We start from the raw sequence: 25,779 nt of genomic DNA, 5'->3' as shown, positions 1-25,779 counted from the left end.
TGGGTCTTTAATTTGCTCTTTTTCTAACTTTTTTTGCTTGCAAGCCCCATCTTCTCTTTCTTCAATTAATTAATGGAAGCATAGAGAGATATCAAGTTTTCCCTAATAACTACTTTGGTTGCATCCACAAGTTTTGGAATGGTGTTTCATTGTTTCATTGTTATCATTGTCTTGGATGAAATTGTTGATTCTTTCTTTTTTTTTTTTTAGATTTTTTTCCCAAGGCAATGGGGTTAAGTGGCTTGCCCAAGGCCACATGGCTAGGTAATTATTAAGTGTCTGAGGTCGGATTTGAACCCAAGTACTCCTGCCTCCAAGGTCGATGCTCTATTCACTGCACCACCTAGCCACCCCTGATTATTTCTTTTTTTAAGAAAGATTTTATTTATTTTGAGTTTTACACTTTTCCCCCTAATCTAGCTTCCCTCCCCCCACTCCCCACAGAAGGCATTCTGTTAGTCTTTACATTGTTTCCATGGTATACATTGATCTCAGTTGAATGTGATGAGAGAGAAATCATATCCTTAAGGAAGTATGAGATAGCAAATAATGTATGAGATAGCAAAATTACATAATAAAATAATGGTTTTTTTTCCCCCCTAAATTGAACGTAATAGTCTTTGATCTTTGTTCAAAGTCCAAAGTCCAAAGATCTATATCTCTGGATACAGATGGTATTCTTCATCGAAGATACCCCAAAATTGTCCCTGGTTATCCATCAAGGTTGATCATCACTCCCATGTTTCTGTTAGGGTATACAATGTTTTTCTGGTTCTACTCATCTCACTCAGCATCAGTTCATGCAAATCTTTGCAGTCTTCCCTGAATTTTCATCCCTCGTGGTTTCTAATAGAACAATAGTGTTCCATGACATACACATACCACAGTTTGTTAAGCCATTCCCCAGTTGAAAGACATTCACTTAATTTCCAATTCTTTGCCACCACAAACAGGGCCTCTATGAATATTTTTGTACAAGTGATGTTTTTACCCTTTTTCATAATCTCTTCAGGGTATAGACCCAGTAGTGGTATTGGTGGATCAAAGGGTATACATATTTTTGTTGCCCTTTGGGCATAATTCCAAATTGCTCTGAAGAAAGGTTGGATGAGTTCACAGCTCCACCAACAATCCATTAGTGTCCCAGATTTCCCACATTCCTTCCAACATTGATCGTTATCCTTTCTGGTCATACTGGCCAGGCTGAAAGGTGTGAGGTGGTATCTCAGAGATGCTTTAATTTGCATTTCTCTAATAAGTATTAATTTGGAGCAATTTTTCATATGACTATGGATTGCTTTGTAAAAATTCTTGATTATTTCTATGAATTGTTGTTGAATTCTTTAATATTAGGTTATTCAACTTCTAAATAATTTAACTTATCTTTCCCTGACCCTTTATTACATGTAATTTTTATTACATCATGATCGGAAAAGGATACATTTAATTTTTGACTTTTTTTCATTTGATTGTGGGGCATTTATGCACTAATACATTGCCAATTTTTGTGTAGCTGTCATATACCCTAGAGAAGGTATATTACTTTCTATCCCCATTTAATTTTCTCCAGAGATCTAACATTTCTAACTTTTCTAAAATTCTATTTCCTCCTTAACTTCCTTCTTGTTTATTTTATGGCTAGATTTACCTAATCCTGAGAGAGGGAGTATGAGTTCTCACACTAATATAATATTGTTGTCTTTGTCTTTCTTTACTCTTTAACTTCTCCTCTAATAATCTGGATGTAATACCATGGTGCATATATGTTAATATTTAAATTATTCATTTTCTATTCATTTTAGGAAGATATAGTTTTCTTCTTTATCCCTTTTAATTTGATCTATATTTGCTTTTGCTTTGTATCAGATAAAGACTGCTACCCCCCATTTTTTTACTTCAGCTGATGCATAATATATTCTGCTTTGACCTTTTACCTTTACCCTATATGCATCTCTCTGTTTCAGATGTGTTTCTTGTAAACAATATATTGTAGGATTCTGGTTTTTAATCCATTCTCTTATGCACTTCTATTTTTTGGGAGACTTCATCCCATTCACATACACAACTATAATTACAAACTTGGAATTTCCCTCCAGCTTTTCTTTCCCCTGTTTGTACTTTTTCTATCTCCTTTCCCCTTATCCCTCCTCACCAATGTTTTGCTTGTGACTGCTGCTTTCCTCAATCTACCCTTTCTTCACTTTCCTTTCCCTTCCTTCTTCCCTGTAGGATAGGATAAATTTCTAAACCCAATTGGAAATGTATATTATACCTTCTTTGAGCCAAATTTATTGAAAGTAAGATTTACTCAGTGTTCACACTCTGCCTTCTTTCCCTTTACTGTAATAAAACCTTTGTGCCTCTTCATATAGAATTATGTATCCTCTCTGTCTTCTTCTTTCATTACAATACTTTTTTTCATGTCTTAATTGTTTTACATCTATCTTGTACCCACTTGTACCAACTTTCAAAGTATACTTTTTTTTTTAGGTTTATGCAAGGCAATGGCGTTAAGTGGCTTGCCCAAGGCCACACAACTAGGTAATTATTATGTGTTTGAGGTCAGATTTGAACTCAGGTACTCCTGACTCCAGGGCCAGTGCTCTATCCACTGCACCACCTAGCTGCCCCCAAAGTGTACTTCCTTAGCAGTCCTTATAGAAGTATAATTTTCAAGAGCCATAAGCATCATCACATCATAATTGATTTATACCCACACTCTCTCTCTAAGTATACTCCCTTCAACTGTTTCAAGAAAAATACAGCTGTCATAAACTAAAGTACCATCATATTACTTTCAATTTATATTCACATCCTCATTTTAATTATGCTCCTTTCAACAATTCTCAAGAGTAACAAGTATTGTCTTCCTGTGCAGGGATGTAGAAAGTTTAGTCTTACTAGTTAACATTTTTGTCTTTCTGTTTACCTTTTTACACATCCCTTGAGTCTTATATTTGAAGATCAAATTTTCTGTTTAATTCTGTTCTTTTTAGCAGGTGAGTTTGAAAGTCCTCTATCCCTTTGAAAAATCTATCTTTTCTACTGAAAGAATATGCTAAATTTTATAGGGTATTAATTCTTGATTATAATCCAGGTTCCTTTGTCCTCCAGAATATCATATTCTAGAGCCTCAGATCCTTTAATATTGAAGCTGATGAGTCCTGAATAATTCTGACTGGTCTCACTGTTGTGTAAATAGCTTCTTTTTTTGAGTGCTTGTAATATTTCTCCTTTAATTAAGAATTCTGAAATTTGGTTACAATGTTCCATAGAATTTTTATTTTGGAATCACTTTCTGGAGGTGATTAATGGATTCTTTTTATTCTAGGATATTAGGGTAGCTTTACATGATAATTTTCTGAAAGATATTGCAAAGGCTCCTTTTCCATTCTTGGTTCATGAAATTATCTCTCTTGGATCTATTTTCCAGGTCAGTCATTTTTTCTAAAAGGTACTTTACATTTTCCTCTATTTTTTCAGTCTTTTGGTTTTGTTTGATGGGATCTTTAGATTCCATTAGTTTCCATTTGTCTAATTCTAATTTTTAAGATTTTACTTTCCTTCAGTTAACTTTTGTGTTTCCCTTTCCAGTTGGTTAATTTTACTTTTAGATGAGTTATTTTCCTTTTCTAATTGGTCAATTTTACTTTTAAATGAATTGATTTCTTTTCTCATTTGGCCAATTTTATTTCTAAAGGTATCGTTTTCTTCAGTCAATTTTTTATAATTCTCCTGAATTACTTTCATTTCTTTTCTTCATTGGCTTTTAATATCCTTTCTGTACTCTTTCAAGAAATCTTTTTGGATTTGAGACCAATTCCTAAACCCCTTTGAGGATTCACAAGCAGGTATTTACTCACTGTTTTCTTTTTCTGAGACATGGCATTTTTTATCATCCCTATCAGAATAGTAATTTTTTATGATTAGTATTCTTTTAGCTTTTTTTTTTTTTGATTATTTTAATTGTTGATCTCTACTCCTGACCCAAAGATATATAGTCCTAAGCTTCTGTGCTGGGGACTGACTTTCTGATTTGTAGTTTCAGATTCTTGTAGTTTATTCCCTGCATTAGGTAGCCCAACCCAGTGCCACCTACTTCACTAGCATTCCTGGGCTAGAACTTTGCCTCCAAGCTGGGATTGGGACCTTAACTGCAGCTGCTGTATCACTGGCCTGGTGAGCTGAGACCTGAGCTGTGCTGTGACTAAGAGCCTCCCACTGACTTCCTAGTTCTTCTGCCTACATTGGGCTATATTTCTCTTTTACCCATTTGAAACAAATCTTTTCTTAAGTTCTTCCATGATTTCTTGAGTTGAGAATTGGTTTCACTCAGAATTTTTGTGGATTTTGTTACTTAAGGATCTTTTTAAAGGCTTCATTTAAAGTGAAAATGGGAAAAGGTCCAGGAGCTTTCTAGTTTCACATCACCATCTGGTTCTGCCCCAGCAATCCTTCTTCTGTTTCCATAAGATTTTGATCTCTGTTATAGCTATTGCATATTTTAAAGTGATTTATTCCATGTAGCTTGGATATTATAAATATTTGGCATGGTGGCATATATTATTATGTTGTTCCTAATTTTTTTTGACAAAGCAGTAGGATTAAGTGACTTGCCCAAGGTCACACAGCTATGTAATTATTAAGTGTCTGAGGCTGAATTTGAACTCAGATCTTCCTGGCCCCAGGGCCGGTGCTCTATCCACTGTGCCACCTAGCTGCCCCTGTTCCTAATTTTAAAAAACGAATTGATGTAACATTTTGGCAATTGTAGCAGTAGTTTGGTCTATGATGATAGTAGCCTAATTTCAGTATGACAGACATTGATTATGTGTAGTTGTTATTTTCTTATGATGATAGCATAGGAATAGGGATAGAAACTGTGATTTTATTGCTATATAGAAATCCCCAAAGAGGAAACTATTTCCACTAATTCAGATCAACAGCTTTTCTGCAACTTACATGCTTATTTTTTAGTATATAAATATTTTATTTGTTTTCCAATTACATACAATGGTAGCTTCTACCAATCTTTTTTTTGCAAGGTTTTGAGTTTACAGTATTTTCTCCCTTCTTCCCTTCCCTCCCCTACCCCAACAGAAAACAATCTGATATAGATTTTACATTCTTAGATATTTGTAGAAAACATTGAGAATATTTAAATGACTTACATAGGATCACATGACAAGAGTCATGACCAGAAACTAGATTTTTCTGGCTCTCTATTTACTTTACCACATTGCCCTTTACTGGTAGAGATGAACCTAAAAACTCGATCATCTTCCATCTCCAAGTCAGTGCACTTCCAGACTTCTGAATGAGGAAGAGCTTAGTGTTCTCACGTAATGAGAACATAGCAGGAGATTTTCCTGTGTCCTCTTCCCACCATGTCATGTTTTCTCTCTGCTCTTTATTATTGTTGTTGTTACTATTATCATTATCATTGTTAGGGACATTAGTCTGGCAATGGTGTGAAATTGGATAAGCATAATGGAGAAGTTGTAGGAAGGATTCTTCATTGGGGAACAATAGATGTCCCCTCAGATCTCATTAAAATCTAAGATTCTTAGACTTGCTTTCTTGTCTGTCCTCTTAGCAGTGAATAGCTTAATATGCTTCATATTTATGGTCTTAGAAATCCCTGAGAGCCTTCCCTGTTCCCCTTTCTTTATTTCCCCTAGCACTCAGTAAGTGTCTGATACATAGTGGATACTTAATCTTGACTGGTGTTTAATGGGACTCTGAAGTGGATTTTATTTTATATCTTTGTTCCAGAGCAGCAAAAAGCCCATACTTGTCTGAGTGCCTGAGATCATGCCATATAGTGTCTGGGATCAAGTCAAATCAACAAACATTTATTAAGCACCTACTTTATGTCCACCACTGTGCTAAGTGCTTGGGATGCAAGAAAAGAAAAAGTAATCCTTACTCTTAAGGAATTTAAACTCTCTTGGAGAAGACAACTTATCAGAGCATGATTCTGACTTTCAAAACATGAATTAAAACTAGATGACCATGGGAATAGTGGTGAGTTTTTGACAATGTTTTTACTTCATTGTTTGAAGGTACTTTCTTCTAAGGTTTAGAATTTCCCCCACTATCCTCTCTTTTTATTCTGTGGCTTTATTTGTCATTCAGAATGTTGGCATGTGACAACTGAAAAAGAGCGTATATACCTATCCAGATAGCATCTATTTGTCTAACTGGGACCGCTACCTCACTCCTTTTTTTCAAATCTCACACACAGACACACAGACACAGACACAGACACAGACACACACACACACACAGACACACACACACACACACACACACACACACACACACTTATATCCCTATATACAACATTGCTGTCACAGCTGGGTAGGCATTCAGTGATGCCTACAGAATAATGCCGAGGCAGAGAAAATGTAATCATCTAATGATGTTACGGAACTTTACAACATAATTTCTTCTTTAATTGGTGTTCAAGCTTAGTCATAGCATAGTCTGATGTAATTGTGCTTAAATAGAAGTGAAAATACTATGAGATTAACTAGCTAGTATCTACATATTGTTTCAAATTTCTTCAAGAAAGATTTTCTTTTCATCTTCATGGGGAAGTCCTAGTATGGAAATTCCCTCCAACAAAGTAGATCAATAAGTCATCTGTAATTTATAATCTTAGAGAGTTACCTGGAGTACCAAGAGGATACGTGTTATACACAAGATGTGTGTTCCAGAGTCACACATCTAGTAAGTGACAAAGGAAGTACCTGAAGCCAGGTCTCACTGATTCTAAATTGGTCTCTTATCTTTTCTATCTATAAAGAAAGCTATCCAATAAATATTTAATAGGTAAGTTGATCTGTTTATAGTGAATTATTTTTCTATTTCTCTGGAACCAATGACTTGACTGATTTGAAGTACACTAAACTTCATGCTGTCAAATTCTATTTTATGAGATTAGGAGATCATTAGAGATTCATTCACAGTTTTGGGCTGGGTTAAGGATCATTACTAGAGTATGGACTGCTGCATTTGGGCATCTCCAAGGCCCCTATCGAAGTCGTCCTCCTCCTCTTCTGCAACTAAACCTGCTAAATTATTGTAAGTGCCTCAAAACTGTTTCTAGGACCCCATTAGCTCAAGATGCCTGCCTGGAGCTCAAGCTGAGTTGAGATTTACCTTTGCCTAAACTATTAGGAAAGGACTGCTGCACAAATTAATGGTATAAACAGCAGGGGAGGCAGGAGGGCAGTGTATTACATCTATAGAAGAAAACAGACTGTTTTCAAACACTTAAGCCATACTTATTTGCATGCAAATAATTACATTGCAATTACTAAAGATTCTTAGAAGTTGCTTTAAAGCAGACTGGCAGGACTGTTGTTACTTGGCAATATTTGGTTATGCATTATTAGTGTTAGTCTAATACTTGTATTCAAATTTTAAAAAATGCATTGTCTACTGTAATCACTCATTTATATAGTGGTTTATTTTTAGAATTGCCAAATAACTTTACAAAGATAATCTCATTGGATCCCTACAAAGCTAGGAGATAGGTATAATTATTATTCCCATTTTATAGATGAGGAAATCAAGTCTCAGAGAGATGTTGGGTGATTTGTCCAGACTCACAGAGCTAGTAAGTGTTTGATCCAAGTCTAGATCTTCCTCACTCCAAATTCAAACCCTCATCTACTTAGATCTACCAGCAGTGAAACACAGTTTACTTAAGACATGGTTCCTGCCCTCATAGAAGTTATAGTCTAGTAAGATCCACACGTAAGATATAATAATATATTACTTGTATTTAAAGGGGGGGCACATATAAAATTCAATATGAGGGCTAAGGAGGGAAAAATCATTACATATGAGGGGCACATAGAAAAGGAAACTTTTGATTTAGGATTTTAAAAATAGCTAAGAATTCAACAAGCTGAAAGATCATGTTGGAGGACATTGCAGGTATAATTACTAACTTTTATTTCATAGATTTGTAAGATTTTAGATCCAGAAGAGACAGCAGAAATTATTTTAACTTTTTGGTTGTGTTGTTGCATAGACCCCTTTGGAAGTTTAATGAAATCTACAGCTTCCTCAGAACATCATTTTTAAATGCAAAATCCAAGATATACAGGAATATAAAGGAAATCAATTATATTGAAAATGTTAACAAACTATTTTTGAAAAATATTTTGTTGTTGAACAAGAATAAGGGTATATAAGTGTGTATATACACATATAACAAACATACGTGTCCATATGTACACATGGATATATTTGCATGTATGTACCTACACCTAGATACATATACAAGATATGTGTGCACCATGCAATCATGCCCTCATTTGTGGATACATATATGTACCTATACTCATGTGTGTCAGTATGCATATTATATATATATATATATATGCACAAACATACAAGTATGTGTGTATTTAAAGTTTTTTTTGTCCCCTTGAAATTTGTCCAGGGGCTCCTTGGACCCTGGTTAAGAGCTCATTCTCTAGTTCAACCCCGCCCCCCATCTTGCAGTTAAGAAAACTGAGGTTCAGGAAAGGAAAATGACTTATCCAATATAATGTGCCATTTCTTGAAACAGCATTCTATAATTCATACTCTTCAAATTCTGGTTTAACTTTCCGCCCCTGCAAGATGTATGAATTAGCAAAGTTTTAATAAATTTTGAAGATAGCATTTTAACACTTGTTTTATGTCACAAAGTTGAGGAGAGTAATTAAATTGATATTATTCAAAAAACAAAGTATTTAAAAGATTATTTTGGACATTAAAATGTGTATAAAGTGCACTAGACCAGAACATTATAATCTAATTTTAAGTAATTTATTAAAATCTTAAAAAAGATTTATTAGAAAGCATTCAAGATCTGGTAATTTCACAGCAACCTGACATCTTCCTTCTGGAAAGTAAGCCTTCCTTTTGGCAGAAATATTTATTGACCTGCCTCCTTTCATTTGGTTGATTGTTCTTTAATGTTCATATAGTTACTTCTGACTCGATCAATCAGCATCTAGGTTTAAATTCTTATTCTTCCATCCCAAGATGCATTTGGATGGGGTAATATAGATATGGGATGGAATCTATTGTCAATTATGCAATTAAATCTGGATTTTATGATTGTTGTTAACAAATTATTTATCTCATGTTGCTCCCCCAACATATCCATCCTCCTTAAAACTTCCATGAGTTCTGGTTGTGTAAATTCATTTCAGTACTATTGAAGGAAGCAATTTACTCTTAGAGCTAGAAAAGACAAGACTGCTGAATCAGTGTTTCAAAGTTAAAAGGATCTTCAAAAGTCATCTAATAGTCTCTACTTGAATAAGAATTTCTGTCCAAAGATATTAGACAAGTAGTTGCTAAAATTTCCTTGAGACTTCCCAGTGAGGGGAAACTCAATACCTCCTGAGGAAGGTCATGCTCCTTTTGAATAGCTACCATTTTGAAAAGCTTTTCCCTTCACTGTTGCCTTTATTTGCCAATTTGCAACTTCCACTCATTGTTCCTTACTATACCCTGTGGGATATATGAGAGGCCTTAAAAACTGGGAGGTGGGGAGAAGATAAGGCACAACTATCATTAACCTTCTCCCCAAACTTCAACCTATACATCTTGAATTTCTTCCACCTTTTTTCATTCAGTATAAACGCATTCTGATTTCTGTCCTTTAAATGTTTAACTTCTTCAATATTCTCCCCAAACATATATACTATATACTACTTCTGAGTAGGGCAAAGAATAAAATAAACAACAACAGGACTAATCTATCTTTCTCCTAATGGCAACTTAAATATAGTACATACAGTTGGAAGAAACCGGGCCTTGAGTTAGGGAGACCAGAGTTCAAAATTGACTTTAGATACTTATTAGCGTTATGTCCCTAGGCAAGGCACAAACTCTGTCTGTTTCCTCTTCTGAAAAAATAGTTATTTTGAGAATTAAATAAGATCATTGTCAATCACTTAGCATAGCACCTGGCATGTATAGTAAATGGTACATAGTCAAATAAAAGTTTTTTTAATTATGTTGCTATATGTTAGAGTACCTGAAGAAGGTATTCACTTCTTGACTCCTATAATAGATCATATAGATCATATAATTTGCTAAAAACTCATATTTTTCAGAACTTCTGTGGACTCCTATTTCCTTCTGCTTGTACTTCACAAGATTTTTAGACCCCCAAGGCTAAGACTTTGCACTTACCCTATTTAATTTAATTTCGTTCACTTGGTTCAATGTTCTAGTCTGTCAAGGTATTTCAGACTCTTATTATCTGATATGTTAGGCCTTCCACCCAGCTCCAAATCTGATAAGCATGATCTTAACATCTTTACCCATGTCATTAATAAGAACATTAATTTTTATCCCAGGATCAAGCAGAAAGACCTAAGATCCTCCATTAGAGAGACCTCCTTCTAGAATGAAATTAAAGCATTAATGACTGGTTTTTTTGGATTCAGTTATTCAACTGGTTCAAAATTCATCCAACTCTCCATTTCCCTTCCCACAAGAATAGTATGATAGAAACTGTCAAATATTATGTACCTCATATCTTCAACATTCCTTTAGTCTTCCAGTTTCATCATCCTGGGGGGGAAAAAACCAGAACTGAAATTAGTCTGGCATAACCTAATCTTGATGAAGCCATGTTGACTCTTTGTGATCACCATTGTCTTTTCTAGATTTTCACTAGCTTTCTATAAAAGGTCACATAGTCCAACCTACTAATTTTATGGATAAATAAATCAAGAAAAATAAATAAACCCAAAAGAATGTGATTTATTCAAGATCAAACAGCTGATCAGTATCAGAGTAGAGTAAGGGCCTATGTCTTTTGTCTATTTTTATGATGCTCTTTTTACCATAAGCACTGCAGGAAAACAATTTTCTCATGCATACATAATTAAGAAGGAAAAAATGCATGTTTAAAGCTAAGTAGAAAAGATTATCAGGTTGTTTGTTTCCTTACTATTCTCCTGTTCTTTTCATTAGCATAAATGATTAAAAGGTAATTGAGTAACAAACTGTAAACTCTTTCAATATCCTGCTGTTGCCTATCCTTTGAATGTCTTCCAGAAGTGACAGACCATCAATAGACATCATAGTCAGTCCCAATATAGTAGCTACCTCTATCATGTAATTTGACGTCTGGGGGGAGCTCCTCCTCTCCAAAACCAATAGCCTGATTTGATATTATCTATCCCCCAGTTTAATTCCACAAACATTTTATAGCCCTTATGTCTATGAAACTTGCTAAGTATTGGGAATGCAAAGTTTTCTGTACTACAGACACTTTTCTAAGGGAATTTACATTTCATTTGTGGTAATGAAAATAATAATGATGATGATAATTACAATAATTGCTAGTACTGACATCTCATTGATCCTTACAACAATCCTTTGTGTTGGATGCTGTTATTTCCCCCATTTTTACAGATGGGAAAACTGAGGGACACAAAGACTAAGTGACTTAGTTGAGATCACAGAGCTAGTGAATGTCTGAGGCTGGTTTTGAACTCAATCATTCCTGATTCCAAGCCCAGCCCTCTATCCATGGCACCTACTAGTAGTAATTAGCATACATACACACATCTTTTAAATTTGCGAAATGTTTTCCATAATTATCTCATCTTAGTTTTACAACACACTTTCATGGAAGGCATTTCAGATATAATTATTCCTATTTTTATAGATGAAGAAATCGCAGCTTAGAGAAATTAAAAGATTTGACCATGGTTGTACAGCTAGTGTCAGAGGTAGATTTGAATCTGTGAAAGTGTCCCCCAAAATAAAGAGGAGTATTTATTGTGTTTGGAAGTACATATCTGTTAACCTTCTAAGAGTTTGTCCTAATCAGGGACAAATATTAAACTCAAAGTTTTCCTATTCAGGGACAAATGGCCCAGAGTTTGGACCTTAAGAAAGAGTAAAACAGAATTACATTAACAAGCACATCTATCAACATTTCTCTAAGTTTCAGACTTTATCAGGTGGTGGGGTGAGATCTAACCAGAAAGCCAACACCAGGCTCCCCGCCCCAAATCACTCCTTATACTGCTGGGTCTTAAATAACTTTGACTATCAGAAGGCAGGATCTGAAATATCAATTCTGGATTATCCTATCAAAGAAAGGTATGGATCCTTCCCCTCAATCCAGGATGGGTAGGAGCAACTCAGGATGAAGAAGGGGAAAGTCAGGATGGGGAGGAGGGGAGGGGAGCCAAACATTAGGCCTTCTGGTAAAAGATTTACTTTATCACCTGTCCTAAAGACCTTCAAAAAATAGAGACTCTTGATGGAATTAAGAAGGTAAACCTTGTTCTGTTTGAAATTGAGAGAGTTTTCTCAAATCACCTTTTACAATCACTAAATTGATCTGATTATCAGGAAACTTCTTTGTAGTCTGTGTGAAAGGTCACCTTACCCTTCCAACTCTTCTCTTAAAGACCCCCCCAAATAATTTAAAACTAAAATATAATACATGTATACATATATATATATGACAAAATTCACTGTTCACAAGTCCTTTGCCGATAAACCTTATGACACACTAGTAAAGAATTAGTAAAGAATTCTAACATTTAGATCTGACTCTACCATGCCATTTGTGTGCTAGGCATAGGTGAAAAACATGTATACTGGATGACTCCCAAAGTCCCAAAATCCCTTTCTACTACAAAATTCTGTGCTGAGGGAAATAGATACAGTGAAGGAGGAGTAGGGGGTACAGTTAAAAGAATGAAAAGATCTTGAAAGGAAAATGGAAAAAGTCATTGATGAAAATTCCCAATTTTGCTTAGGGACCTCCCTCCTCAAAAGATCCTACATGAATTGGGTACCAAGAGGTGACCCTAAATTTAATATAATATAATCATAAACCAGAGCTAGAAGAGCCTTTTGAGATAATTTTGTCCCTAAGCTTTCAACATGGAGTCTACAGATCAGATGCGATCCCCTTGATCCTGAAGTGCAGTTCACCAGAAATTTTTAGCAAAATAATTTTACCTAATTAACTAACCCAAGTGAAACTGTTACAAGATCAGTGGGTGCTCACCAGTTTTCCTTCCACTACTGCTGAGTTACTGATTGCCTTTACAAAACTTGTATCAATTAGTCATTCTAACTCAGGTTAAATATAATTAAATTCATGTGGTCTAATCACATGTGAATTTCTGACCATGTGATGTACTATTCAAAAGCCCGAATTCCCAACTCATTAACAGAGAGGAAAATAAAAAGTTGAAATGAATCGCCCACAGTCATACAACTAGTAAAATTGAAATTCCTCACTCAGTCTTTCTCTTTTATCTCGTGACCTCTTACAAAATCCTGGTGTCAGTCTGAATCAGAAAAGAGGTAGTTCCCCACCCCCCTCAGATTCTAGGTGGTATTTCAGCTTGTGATTCAGCATTTAAGACTTCAGAATCTCAGGTCTAACAAGTCCAGGAAGAGGCAAAATAGATAAGTTTAAAATATTGCTGGGACCACATGTGTTCTAATCATCATAAACCAGAATGTGTTTTACTTAGTTAATTGTTCACAGGAGCCAAAGGGTTAGCCTTTTGCAAAAGACTTCCAGAGGAGCTATGATGAGTATTCATGAGAAATTATTTTGGGGAATAACAGTTCAATGTTATGTTTTAATGAAAGAGTCTTTCCAGTTTGAGTATTAGTAACTGTTGTATGTTATCTTCTGTTGAGAGAAAAATAGGAGAAAGGAAGGAAGGGGAGTCAAAAAAAAAGAGAGAGAAACAAAAAAGAGGGAAAAAGGAGAGAAGGAGGGAAGAATATCTTGGGGCCCTTTAGAAATACTCAATAGGGTATCATTCTACTGACAAAATTCCTTCTTGGTTGTAAAGGAAAAACTGATCAAAATCAAACTATGACAGAAAACAGCTGATCTTTTTTTAAGGGTGGGGATGGGGTCATGGAGGTGGTGGGTAGGTCTCATGAAGAATTTTCTTTAATCTTTTTGAGGACATGAAGTGGTAAAGGAAGAGATGGGGTAAGTGGGATAAGAACCTGGGTGGGGATGGGTTAGTGAAAAGAAAGGATGCAGTTATATAGAATGGTAGAAACCTGGTCCCTCAAGCCACTTGCACTTTTACTCTCCTACTTACCCACAGTGTTTACTCTTGCCTCCTGACATATTCTAGTCCTGACTGCTGTAGAAAAGATCTTCTCCTCAACATCTTTGTCCCTTCTAAAATGTCACTTATTTGTCACTACTAGAAACAAGAGCTCAAATTCATTGAGTCCTCAGTATGAATTGGAGAAACCAAATTTGGAAAGCAAAGACCCATAGTATGAAACTGATAAATGCCAAAGAACACATAGCAACAGATAGTCATGTACATATAGCTAGGCATCCTTATGGTAGACACCTGACATAATTAATATAGTAAACAGAATGGGGTATTTTGAGCAATTCTACTTGGCAAGACAGGGACATTTCAATAGTGAGATAGAGTTTTGGGTGAGAACCTAGAATACTTGGGTTATGTTCGATCTTTTCCTTTAGTTTTGTCATCTCTGGTGGCTAACAAGCAAAAATGAGGAATCATAAAATCATCCCAGAATGGAAAGGGACCCACATCAGAATCAAATCACCCAAAGCATACCTGAACAAGAATAATACCCAATAAGTGATTGATATGTCCTTTGTTTGGGGCGGGGGTGGGTGGGTGGGTGGATGGATTAATTGAAATATAATTTCTCAGTGTTGGCCATCTTAAAATGTTTAAGGCTTTTTTAAACAGTGACTTGGATAAAAGTATAGTTGACTTACTTATTTAATTCATCAAAGACACAAAACTTGGAAGGATAGTTGCCATGCTCAATGATAGAATAGAGCTCCAGAAAGGATTTAGTATACTCAAAGAATGGCTCAAGTTGACCGAGATGAAATTTAGTAGGGGTAAATGTAAAGCCAAATACTTAGATTACAAATATCAATTTCATAAATATAAAATGGGGGTGCATGGTTAAATAGTAATTTGAAAAAAAGTGAGGATTTTAATGGATGGCAAGCTCAAAGAGAGAGCATGGGTTCTGGGTATCTCACTATTTAAAGATAGGACATTTATAAGCCCAAAGCATCTAGAGAAGGCAACTAAATGGAGAAGGACATTTAGTACTTAACCACATAATGTTGATTTCAATTTAGTTTAGTTATCTAGGAAAGACATGTTGTTGGGTCACGATAGCTGTATGGAAGTATTTGGACAGTTACACTATAGAAGACAGAGCAGATTTATTCTACTTGATCCCAGAAGACAGAACTAGATGTAGTAGTTAGACATTACAGAGAAAATTAGTGTTTCACATGAGGTGAAACTTCCCCACAATCAACCTTCCAAAAGTTGACCATTTCAGTGTAACCAGTTCTTTATGTAAGTTTTTTCAGTGAATTGGGGCAACTATTGTTAGGTTTAGAGTACTCTTGTTCTTGAGCTAACTGTCCCATCCAATACTGAGATTCATCAACAACAACAAAAAGTATTTATTAAGTACCAAGTTATATAAATACACATATATGTATATATAGATGTCTATGTGTACACACACACACACACACACACACACACACACACACACATATATATATATCAGTTATTAAGAATTTGCCAATTAAGTATAGGCATCCTTCTAGTTAAACACAGGCACTGTGCTAAACCCTGGGGTTATAGATACAAGTAAAATTAGTTGCTGTCTTCCAGGAGTTCATAGGGTAAATAAGATGTGCTTATAGTGTGATTCCATGAAATATCACCCACAATGTGAGAATTCTGGTCCCAAACCCTGACACCCTCCAAGTGTCTCCCTCCATTCACACTCACTGATTATTGAACCCTCAGCCCTTCTATTCTCATGAAATCATCAAACTCTTGGAGAAGCTAGGTGGTGCAGTGGATAGAGCACCAGTCCTGGACTCAGGAGGAGTACCTGAGTTCAAATCCAGCCTCAGACACTTAATAATTAACTAGCTGTGTGGCCTTGGGGAAGCCACTTAACCCCCAAAAACCTAAAAAAAATCATCAAACTCTTGGGCAAAGACTGTGGATGAAGAAAGATCTGGGGGTTACCTAAAGTTTTTATTTTACTCAATGATATTCTCTGACCTGGATGTCAATCAACCAAGCTAAATTGCTGATTCCTTCTGGCCATTTGTGCTCTGTAGGCTTTTTTTTGAATCCCCAGGTTGCACAAGAGATAAAGAAAAAATGAGAAGAAATATCCCTATGCTTGTGAACATCTGGATACTTTGAAAAAGAATATGTCAAAACTTCATATCTGAGGCATTTTGAGAGAAAGAAATGATTAATTAAGCAGCTCTCCAAGGAGCTGATTAAGGACAAATCTGTCTTCTCCCCCCCCCATTTTTTTGATGTCATCTCAGTCTTTTATCATTACTTCTCCTTGGGATCTAGTATAACCGGACTATATAGTGGTTTCTGAATATGGCAATCAATGCCTTGGATGGCTAAGCAGTTAAGTGGCATAGAGTACTGGGTCAGGTCAGGAAGATTTGAATTCAAATATTTCATCAAACATTTATTAGTCTGGTATACCCTTGGTAGGCTTATTAACTCTCATCTTCTTCAGTTTCCACATCTATAAATGAAGACAATATTAGCACCTCCTTTCCAGAATTGTGGTGTGAATCAAATGAGATGATATTTGTATAGTGCTTTGCACAGACTCTGGCAAATAGTAAATGCTTAATAATGGTTTATTTCCTTCCTTTCTTTTTTCTTCTTTTGCAAAGATTGTCAATGCTTAACTACCCTTCTTCCTCACTTATTTCCCTTAAAATCTTTTGCTTTTATCAAGGAATTCTTCAGGTATCACTTTAGTCATGAGGTCTTTCCTTATCCCATTCTACCCCCAAATCATTACTAGTCTTCTTTTCCAGTAATTACTTCGTATTTACTTTGGACATATTTTGCATGTATTTATTGGTGTACTTAATCTGATCACCTCCAAGTAAAAATGTAAGCTCTGTGAATGCAGGGACTGTTTCATTTTTTTTGTCCTTGTAGGTCCTAGTTGAATTTAATCAAAGCCCATCCTATCAGATATTGTCAGAATTGGAGTAGACCAAGAAATTGGGCTAAACTAAACTGTATTAACTAAACTCTATTCTTTTATGCCCATTATAATCTCTACCATATTCCTATGGTTTTATAAAGCCCTATCCACATGTTTCCCCTTAAGGGGCATTTGGTCATCTGGATAGCAAGTAGTTGGAACACAATTTTTCCCATCAGGGTATACTCTTACAGGACTTTTCCACTATGCTCCAGAAAGCTCTTTTTGTTTGGAAGATCTCTTTAGCCTGGAATTCACAAATTCATACGTCAGAACTGTTCTTTGTCCCTTCTGCTCTTCCCTTTGATTCAAGGACAAAGGGTTGCTCAAAATCTCCATTTCTTTAATTTTCATAGGCTATACTTTTCTGTGGTTCACCATTCTGTTCTTGGGCCAGGCAGCCCCTTTTTCCATCTTCTTTTTTATGTAATGACTTTTTCATTACAATGTGTACTCCTCTGTCTTTCCTCTTACTTGTATTTCTGTCTTCAGCACTTATCATAGGGTCTACCACTTAGCAGGTTCTTAATAAATGCTTACCAACTGATGAACCAATTGGGAAGCATTTCCTAAACATCATTTGTCTTTCTTCTCTATTCTGTCCCTAGCCCCTGTCTCTTTGATCAAAACTTTGTAGTTGGTTAGTATATTAGAGCTTTGATATGTCAAATATACTCAGATTGGAAAAGTATTATTTGTTGTTGATTTAAAAATGTTATCTGAGTCCTCCTTTTAGCAATTATTTGATATTATTTGAGCATTTTCTTGCTATGCATTTGTGAACGGAGGACATTAATGCTCTTTTTTTTGCTTGCTTTTAAAAGTTCTGGTTTAATGGAGAAGATAATGGGCTTGAAATCAGGAGAGACCTAGGTTTTAATCCTTCCTCTGAATCTTTCTAATTATCCTGGGAAAGTCACTTAATCTCTTCCAATCTTATTTATAAAATGAGGATATAATAATAATGCTTTGGAGTTTACAGGATTATTGGAAGGAGAAAATGAGTTAATGTTTATTAAATCATTTAAAAATCTTAAAGTATATGAAGAAATATCATTTTCTGTTACTGTCCTTTCATTTTTTTTTCTTCTCTGATCTTTCATCTTTCCCCCTTTCTCTTGTCTATCACTTCTGCAAATTTTGAGACATGTTGTTTTGGGGACTAAATCCATTCATAAGAATATATTTTTTTAAAATCATTCTAATTCCCTTTGGAATCTAGAGATGTCCTGGGATGGACCACACAGAGAGAAATGTAGTTAGATTAATTATATGATCAAGCTCCTTGTAAAAGAAATGACATATTTATGATGGTTTTTCTATGCTTGCTGCATATCATGCCCTCATCTAGGTTCTTGAAGAAGATTTGAGGGCAGGGGGCATCAAGGAAAGCATGGAAGGTTTTCAAGCTTCAAACTGGGTGTCTTGTTATCTGAATACTAGCCTTATTATGTGAGGAAAGGCTTACCACTAGAAGAATGAGTACCAAGAAATGAATTATTCTAGCCACAGAAACATATGAATATTCTATTTACTTAATTCCAAGTTCATGGAGAGATCACAGGATCCAAGATTTAGTTAGATGAGACTTGAAAGGTCATCTTTTCCAAACCTCCCCCTCACCAGTGTTTCAAGTAAGAATTTGAGGCTAAAAGATATTGAATGACTAACCTATGGTTACGTAGATAATAAGCATCAGAGGCAGGAATTAAACCTTGGTGCCCTGATTCTAGAGAATGTGCTCTTTCCTTCTTGTCTATCCATTAGAGCTCCCACATCAGCAAAGTCTTGATTATTTTGAAGTAGTGATATACATAGATATATATATATATATCTATATATCTATATATACATACATACATACATACACACATACATACACATATTAATATGATAGTATGTTTTAAAGCTAGTTGGCTTGTTGAGAAGTAAAGAACTAGTGCACTGAAAAAAAAAGGATCTTTAAGTTTTATTGGTCACCTATGGTGCAGGGGATAAGAAAGGGATACTTTGTGCTCACCTTCTCTACTGTGAATTATGATGCTCAGTAAGCTGTCTGATGTCTTTGGGGGTAGACCACCAGAGATGAAAGACTGCAAAGGGAGACGGTTGGAAATGGAAGAGTTAAAATGAGAAAGTACATTAATTGAGAAAACCAACCAATAATAGAGCAGATTTAGAGACAGCTGGCTTAAGAGGACAGAAGATTGGATTTGAGTCAGGAAATTGGAGTGATTTAATGATAAGGTAAAATCATTGTTTGCCAGGATATCTTCTCACTCTTCTTGAAATGAAATAACTCTCTTCGATTAAATTGCAAGTGTCAAATGTAGTAATACATGACCCATAATTAGTCCATGAGGCTTTTATGTCTTTTTATCTATCAAGTAAGTTATGAATCTCTTGGGAGAATTATCTTTAAAATGTATCTCCTAATTCTCTGACCTCAATTCTAAGGTAGAAAATTCCAAATTTCTAGCAAGAGCCAGTTTCTCAATGTTCTGAGAACAAGAATCCTTCAGGGATTCAGGAGTCTATAGGAGAAGGAAGGAAATGATAGTGGCAGTAGTGATAGTGGTGGTGGTGGTAGTGGTGGTGATAGCATCAGTGGTGTGGACAGTGGCAGAAATATATAACAAGATCCAGGAATATGCAGTTTAAGCTATTAGCACATCCAACAGTTGAGCCTTTTCAGCTGAATAGGGTTCTTTGTGATCCTGTGGACTCCTGTCCATGGAATTTCCTTGGCAATGGTAATGGAATACTTTGCCATTTCCTTCTCTAGGGACAAACAGAGAGTCTCTAACCCAAGGTCACACAACTAGGAAGTTTGTGAGGTTAGATTTGAACTCAACTTCTTTTTTTATTTTTTAAATATTTTGTTTTCCATTTATATACAATAGTAGTTTCTACCTATCATTTTTATAAGCTTTTGAATTTTACAATTTTCGCCCACCCCCACCCCCACAGAAGGCAGTCTGATAATCTTTACCTTGTTTCCATGCTATACATAGAACAAAATTGAATGTGTTGAGAGAAAAATCATATCCTTGAGGAAAAAATAAAATATTAGAGGTAGCAAAATTATGTTGTACATAAGACATTTTTTTTTTAAATTGAAGGTAATAGTCTTTGTTTTTTTGTTTTAATTCCACAGTTCTTTCTCTGGATATAGATGGTATTCTCCATTGCAGATACCCTAAAATTGTCCCTGATTATTTCCCTGATGGAATGAGCAATTCCATTAAGGTTGATCATCACTCGCATGTTCCTGTTAGGGTGTACAGTGTTCTTCTGGTTATGCTCATCTCATTCAGCATCAGTTCATGCAAGTCTTTCCAGGATTCTATGAAATTTCATCCCTACTGGTATCTAATAGAACAATAGTGTTCCAAAACATATGTATACCACATTTTGTTCAGTCATTCCCCAATTGATGCACATTCACTTGATTTCCTGTTCTTTGCCACCACAAACAGAGCTGCTACGAATATTTTTGTACAAGTGATAGTTATACCCTTTTTCGTATTACCTTCAGGGTATAGCCCCAATAGAGGTATTGCTGGATTAAAGGGTATGCTCATTTTTATTGCTCTTTGGGCGTAATTCCAAAAAATTCACGTCTTTTAATGCCAAGCTCAGTACACTTATCCAAAGAACAACCTAACTGCCTCCACAAACAACAGATAAATGATTTAAAAATTGTAGATGTCATTTTTCTTTTGTGTAAGTCTTGCAGATTATCAATTAACTGTTACCAAAACCATAACTAGACTTTCCAGAACCCAGGACAAGTCCCACAAAATACTTTGTGGAATGCTTTGAGGAAGAGAAACCTAGAGATATCCAGAAATGGTTAGAGACCCAATAGCATCCTGAAACTGCTACTAGAGAAGCTACTGTGGGAGAACAGAACATGTCTCAATTCGGAGAGGAGATTCCTACCACAGGTAACAAGTATCACAGTCTGATAGCTTCCTATTTTTTTTAACTTGTCAATGGGAAGCAGTGGTGGTTATAGTGGTGGTAGGAATAGTAGTATTAGATAGTAGTGATAGTAGTGGTAGTGGTGGTAGTAGTAGTAGTAGTAGTAGTAGTAGTAATACTAGTAGTAGTAGAAGTAGTGATAATAGTGGTGGTGGTAGTAGGGGTAGTAACAGCAGCAGCATCAGTAGTGGTAGTTGCAGCAGTAGTGTTAGGAGAAGGAAGAGGAGAAGAGCAGTAGTAGAAGCAGTAGTAGTAGCAGCAGTAGTGATTTAGTAATAGCAGCAACAGTAACATAGAATTTTAAATTTGTTGAGGTTTCCCAACCTTATGAATGCTATTTCATTTGCATGCTATTTCGTTTGAATATTACAATAACTCTCTGACACAGGTTCTAAAGGTGTATAGTTTGTTCTTCATTCTTGAAAATCAATAATAGCATGAGGGGGATGTCTTGACATGGACATTAATTACATATAATGAGGCAGAGAGTTGCACAAAACCATCAGCCTCACTCTCCTGAAGTTTAGTTGTAGGGCAAAAATTAAGAAGACTGTCAATGACTAAAAATCCTGGTCTTTCTTTGTTAAGATCTTTTCCTGAGCTCAATATGTCTGAGGCCACACCCATTCAATTTCAAAGGGTTAGACGAGAATTGTGACAAAAAGATGGCCTAGTTTACCATCGCAAAATTATTCTTTTGGGAGGAGATGGGCTCAGAGTTTCTGCTCTGTACAGTACTCATTCTAAGACTTCAATACCTAAAGCAAGAACAACTGAGGCTTGGACTGGAGCTATTATTGGCCATGAAAGCCAGTGTAATTTAGGTTTAAAAGGTAGTCAAGAAAATTCATTTGAATCACAATAGGATTTTTGTTAAAGCCTGCTTTTTTCAAAGTTCTATTTCAAGATATAAATGTGACCTTCTTATGATAAAAAGTAAATTGTCTCAACTTTTTGAAAACAAAGAAAAAAGTAATTGATTGAAAAATTAAAAGTATTATTAGCCTCATTATACAGGTGAGGAAACTGAGTCCCAGAGAGGCTATAACTTGTCTATTATCACACAATTAGAATAATAATAACAATAATAATAACAAACATTTCTATGGTGCTTAGCAGGCCCTATACTTAAGTGCTTTGCAATTATTATCCCATTTGATCCTCACCACAACTTTAAAGGGTAAGTGGTATTATTCTTTTAACATTTTACAGATGTGGAAACTGAGGCATGTAGTGTTACTTACCTGAGGTTACATAACTAATAAGTATCTCAAACTGGATTTGAATTCAGGTCTTCCTCACTCTAGTCCTAGGGCTCTATTCTCACTGTATCACTAAGAGTCAGAGTAGCATCCAAACCCAAGTCTTCCTGACTCCAACTGAGACACTCTACAGTATCATTTGTAACCAGCAAAGAAGATGGGCCAATCCTGTACTGAGAGTCAGAGATAACAGTGGGATATCCTGAAAGGCACACTGATTCCTCTGAGACATCAAAGGAACAAAAGGAAACACATATAATTGATCATCTATGGACTATTTATGGAAAGCTATGGACAAGAATTACCCAGGATGAGAGCTCATGGGACAAAAGAGTGCAGATTACAGTCTATGGGTAGGGGGAATACCTCTGTGAATGTGAATCTGAAGCCATCCAAGTATCAAAATTAATTAAAACTGATATATTTTCAGGCTAAGGAAGAAATTCTACTCCCACATTATAATTAAATTGTGCCTTCCAACCTGATTCCTACGTGGGATGGTTATTTGCTTCTTTTATGTGGCCAAACACTTGAGGTGAATAAATTCAGGTGTGATCACAGAATGTAGGACAACACTTTTACAGAGATTTCCCTGGAAACCAAAGAGGGAGAAACAAAATATACAAGCTCTCCTTACAAATTTTATTTCTTTTTTCTTTTTCTTTGTTACAGAGATCCCATTGAAAATCTATCAGCTTAGAATGATTGGTGTAACTGAAATTAGGTTGTTTGATTAGTTTGCTTTCATGCAAATAGAGAGTGTCTGTTCAGTAAATGTCTTGTGCGGAAAAACTTCAGACAAACCATTTTTATTTATGAAGTGCTTTCTGATACTTGGGGCCATTTGGTGACCAGACATTGACCTTTGTCCTTTTTCCATGGGACAATGGAGTATATTGTCAGGTGCTATGGCAGAGTTTGGATACACAGACATTCTGGGCTTTAATTATTGTGGATAAAGTTGATGCCAAGTTTGGAATAAAATGCTGATGGCTCAGTAACTTAGGCAACGAATCAATAGAAGAGAGAACTGTATGTTTGGAGGCCAGAAAAGCCACAGTATCTGTCCATTCTTGTATCTAATTAAGTCTGTGGATGTGAACTTCTTAGGTTAGACACGCTCCTCATTTATTTGAAGGACTTGTTCAAATTGTACTAGCTGGTCTTACAAGTTACTTCAATATATTAAAAAATAACTTCTGTCCCCATTTTTTCCCTTGGGACATTCAGGCAAAACAAGCACTCAAATATAGGCAAGATTTTTCAGTAAGTATATTTAATTTATAATTTTTTGAGATGACTGAACTATATATTTTTTAATTCTCTAGGATAAAGCAGTTTTTAAAAATAAGCTTCTCCCTTCTCAGGCCATGATGTGCAGTCATGCATATGTTTTGTGAAATGCAGTGTATGAAACCCAGGCTTGTAACCATGTCAGTATTAACCTCAAGTTATTGGATTGTTTATTGTTCCTCTTGAGAATATTGTGTTGCATAGTAGGGTAGGCAGAAATCCCTAAGAATGGTTGGTTCCAATAACTTGGTCATAACCATTGGAAAGATATCAATTGTACCACCACCCATTGGAGCTCTGATTGGAAATGAACCTGTTAAACACATGCATGCACATGCACATATACATACATAAACAAAATACTTAATGATCTGGAAAAGGCTGAATTAATTGTTACCCATGAACAGAATAGAACATGTTTATGATTATGCCATAACCTACCATAAGAAATGATAAATATGAAGACCATGACATTTGGGGAAGTCTTTGGTGAACTGGTATACTGTGAAAATTAGAATAACCTAAACATTTAACTGCAATTATTTTTAATAGTGTTTTAGTAAAACAGCAATAAAATGCTCCCAAAATATGTAAAAGAGAGAGATTGGGAAATACATAAGCAAACAAGATGTCTTTATTGTTCTTTTGTTTAAATAAATATAAAGATTTTTTTAAAATACAGTATAAGTAGCCTGAAGTCTTTGACTTTCTGAGTCATAATTTTTTTCCCTCATTTTATTTATTTGTATGATAGGGAGTTTTTTGATAGTTAAGTTTAGAATTCTTAAAAATTCAAAATAAAACATTTTAATGGACCTGCTATCCCCAAACATTGATTTCCTCTCCCCAATGTCTCAACTTCCTGCCTCCTTCAATCAAGTCCCAAATAATGGGTTATCCATTACTGCTTTTATCACCACTGAAGGAAAAAAGCACAAAAGAGGTGTTGGAAACTGGAAAGGAACAGAGGGACTGATGGTACCTGACTGTCAAGGTTACTGTACTAATGGAACTTAGTGCTTGATTATATTTTTAAAAGATGCCCCTGAGTGGAGAGGTTTACACTTGGCCACCTTGACCCACAATAAGCAGTTGCCTTCAAACCACCTCAATTGATGAAAGGTTCCTAATATGAAACTGTTATTGCTTTCACACATTATACCTCTTTAATTAGATGAATACAGATAATTTATTGAGCAGCAGAAGCAGTGTGCTACTACGGAGATTTGGCACAGAAAGACCTATTTAGGGTGTTAACCCACAGCATATCTTTTGGAAGGGTGTTTACTTCTAATACTGATGTGGTTTTCTATACACAGACCTAAAGAAACAGTCAGTGGATGGGAATGACTGAACTAATATCAAGCCTGGATATAATTCTAAGTACAAACCCTTTTCCTCTCCTCCTAAAGATAAGATGTTCTCCTGAGTCCTTAACTCTAAATTAGCAAAATATTTCTAAAAATCAAAATTAAGGGTGAGAAGAGAAAAGGAGAATTAACAGAAGTTTCTGTGGATCCAAAATAAGTTTCTGTGGATCCAGCATTAAGATGGTGTGTACCCTGACAACAAAGGAAGTTCCTGGCAGGGGGTGAGAGAGAAAATGAATGCTCTTGTGATTTAGATCCACATGGGAGAAATATGATGCTAGACAGGCTTATGGAGGTGTTCTTTAAGATTGGTACTGCATTGCATTTTTGTGGTCATAGTAAAATTAATTGGTTTTTTGCTTTTTCTCCTTCAGTAAGAGTGAAGGAAAATATCTAGTGAATTAAATAATTACTTAGTCTTAAAGATGAAGAGTCATAAACCTTCTAAGTACCCATAAAGCCTCCAAATTGCCTGAATGTAAGCCTAGAATCAGAGGATAGACTGGTGAATCCAAATCAGAATCTCCAGGAAGGTCAATTCCAAATTGTCATTGAGATATTTTCAAGTCTTGCCATTTCTAGGTCTACAACCTCTAGCTCATAGAATTGCTTCTCTCTACTCAACAACTATCACCTTAGTTTTGGATCTCATTGTCAATCACCCAATTACTATTATATCCTCCTAATTAATTGACCTATTTCAAGTTTCTCCTCTGTCTAGTCCATCCCTACATGGCCATCAAAATGATCTTTCTATAGTACACATC

General features: G+C 35.5%; 1 long non-coding RNA gene across 38 annotated transcripts in view; it reads left to right on the top strand.

Moving 5' to 3' along the window:
- LOC141504332 (uncharacterized) overlaps positions 1-25,779 on the top strand; it is a 1,263,877-nt gene that overhangs the window by 567,411 nt on the left and 670,687 nt on the right. For 35 of the 38 annotated variants that reach the window (XR_012473290.1, XR_012473291.1, XR_012473298.1 and 32 more), the window contains one exon: positions 5,776-6,027. The exons of the other annotated variants lie outside the window; for them this stretch is intronic. This is a non-coding gene — a long non-coding RNA (uncharacterized LOC141504332). The remainder of the gene's footprint in view (positions 1-5,775; positions 6,028-25,779) is intronic. 38 annotated transcript variants of the gene reach the window in all.

Source organism: Macrotis lagotis, chromosome 1 (assembly GCF_037893015.1).
Source record: "Macrotis lagotis isolate mMagLag1 chromosome 1, bilby.v1.9.chrom.fasta, whole genome shotgun sequence".
NCBI lineage: Eukaryota > Metazoa > Chordata > Mammalia > Peramelemorphia > Peramelidae > Macrotis > Macrotis lagotis.
Note: the sequence above shows the minus strand (reverse complement) of the source record. Positions and strands in the feature narration are given on the sequence as shown.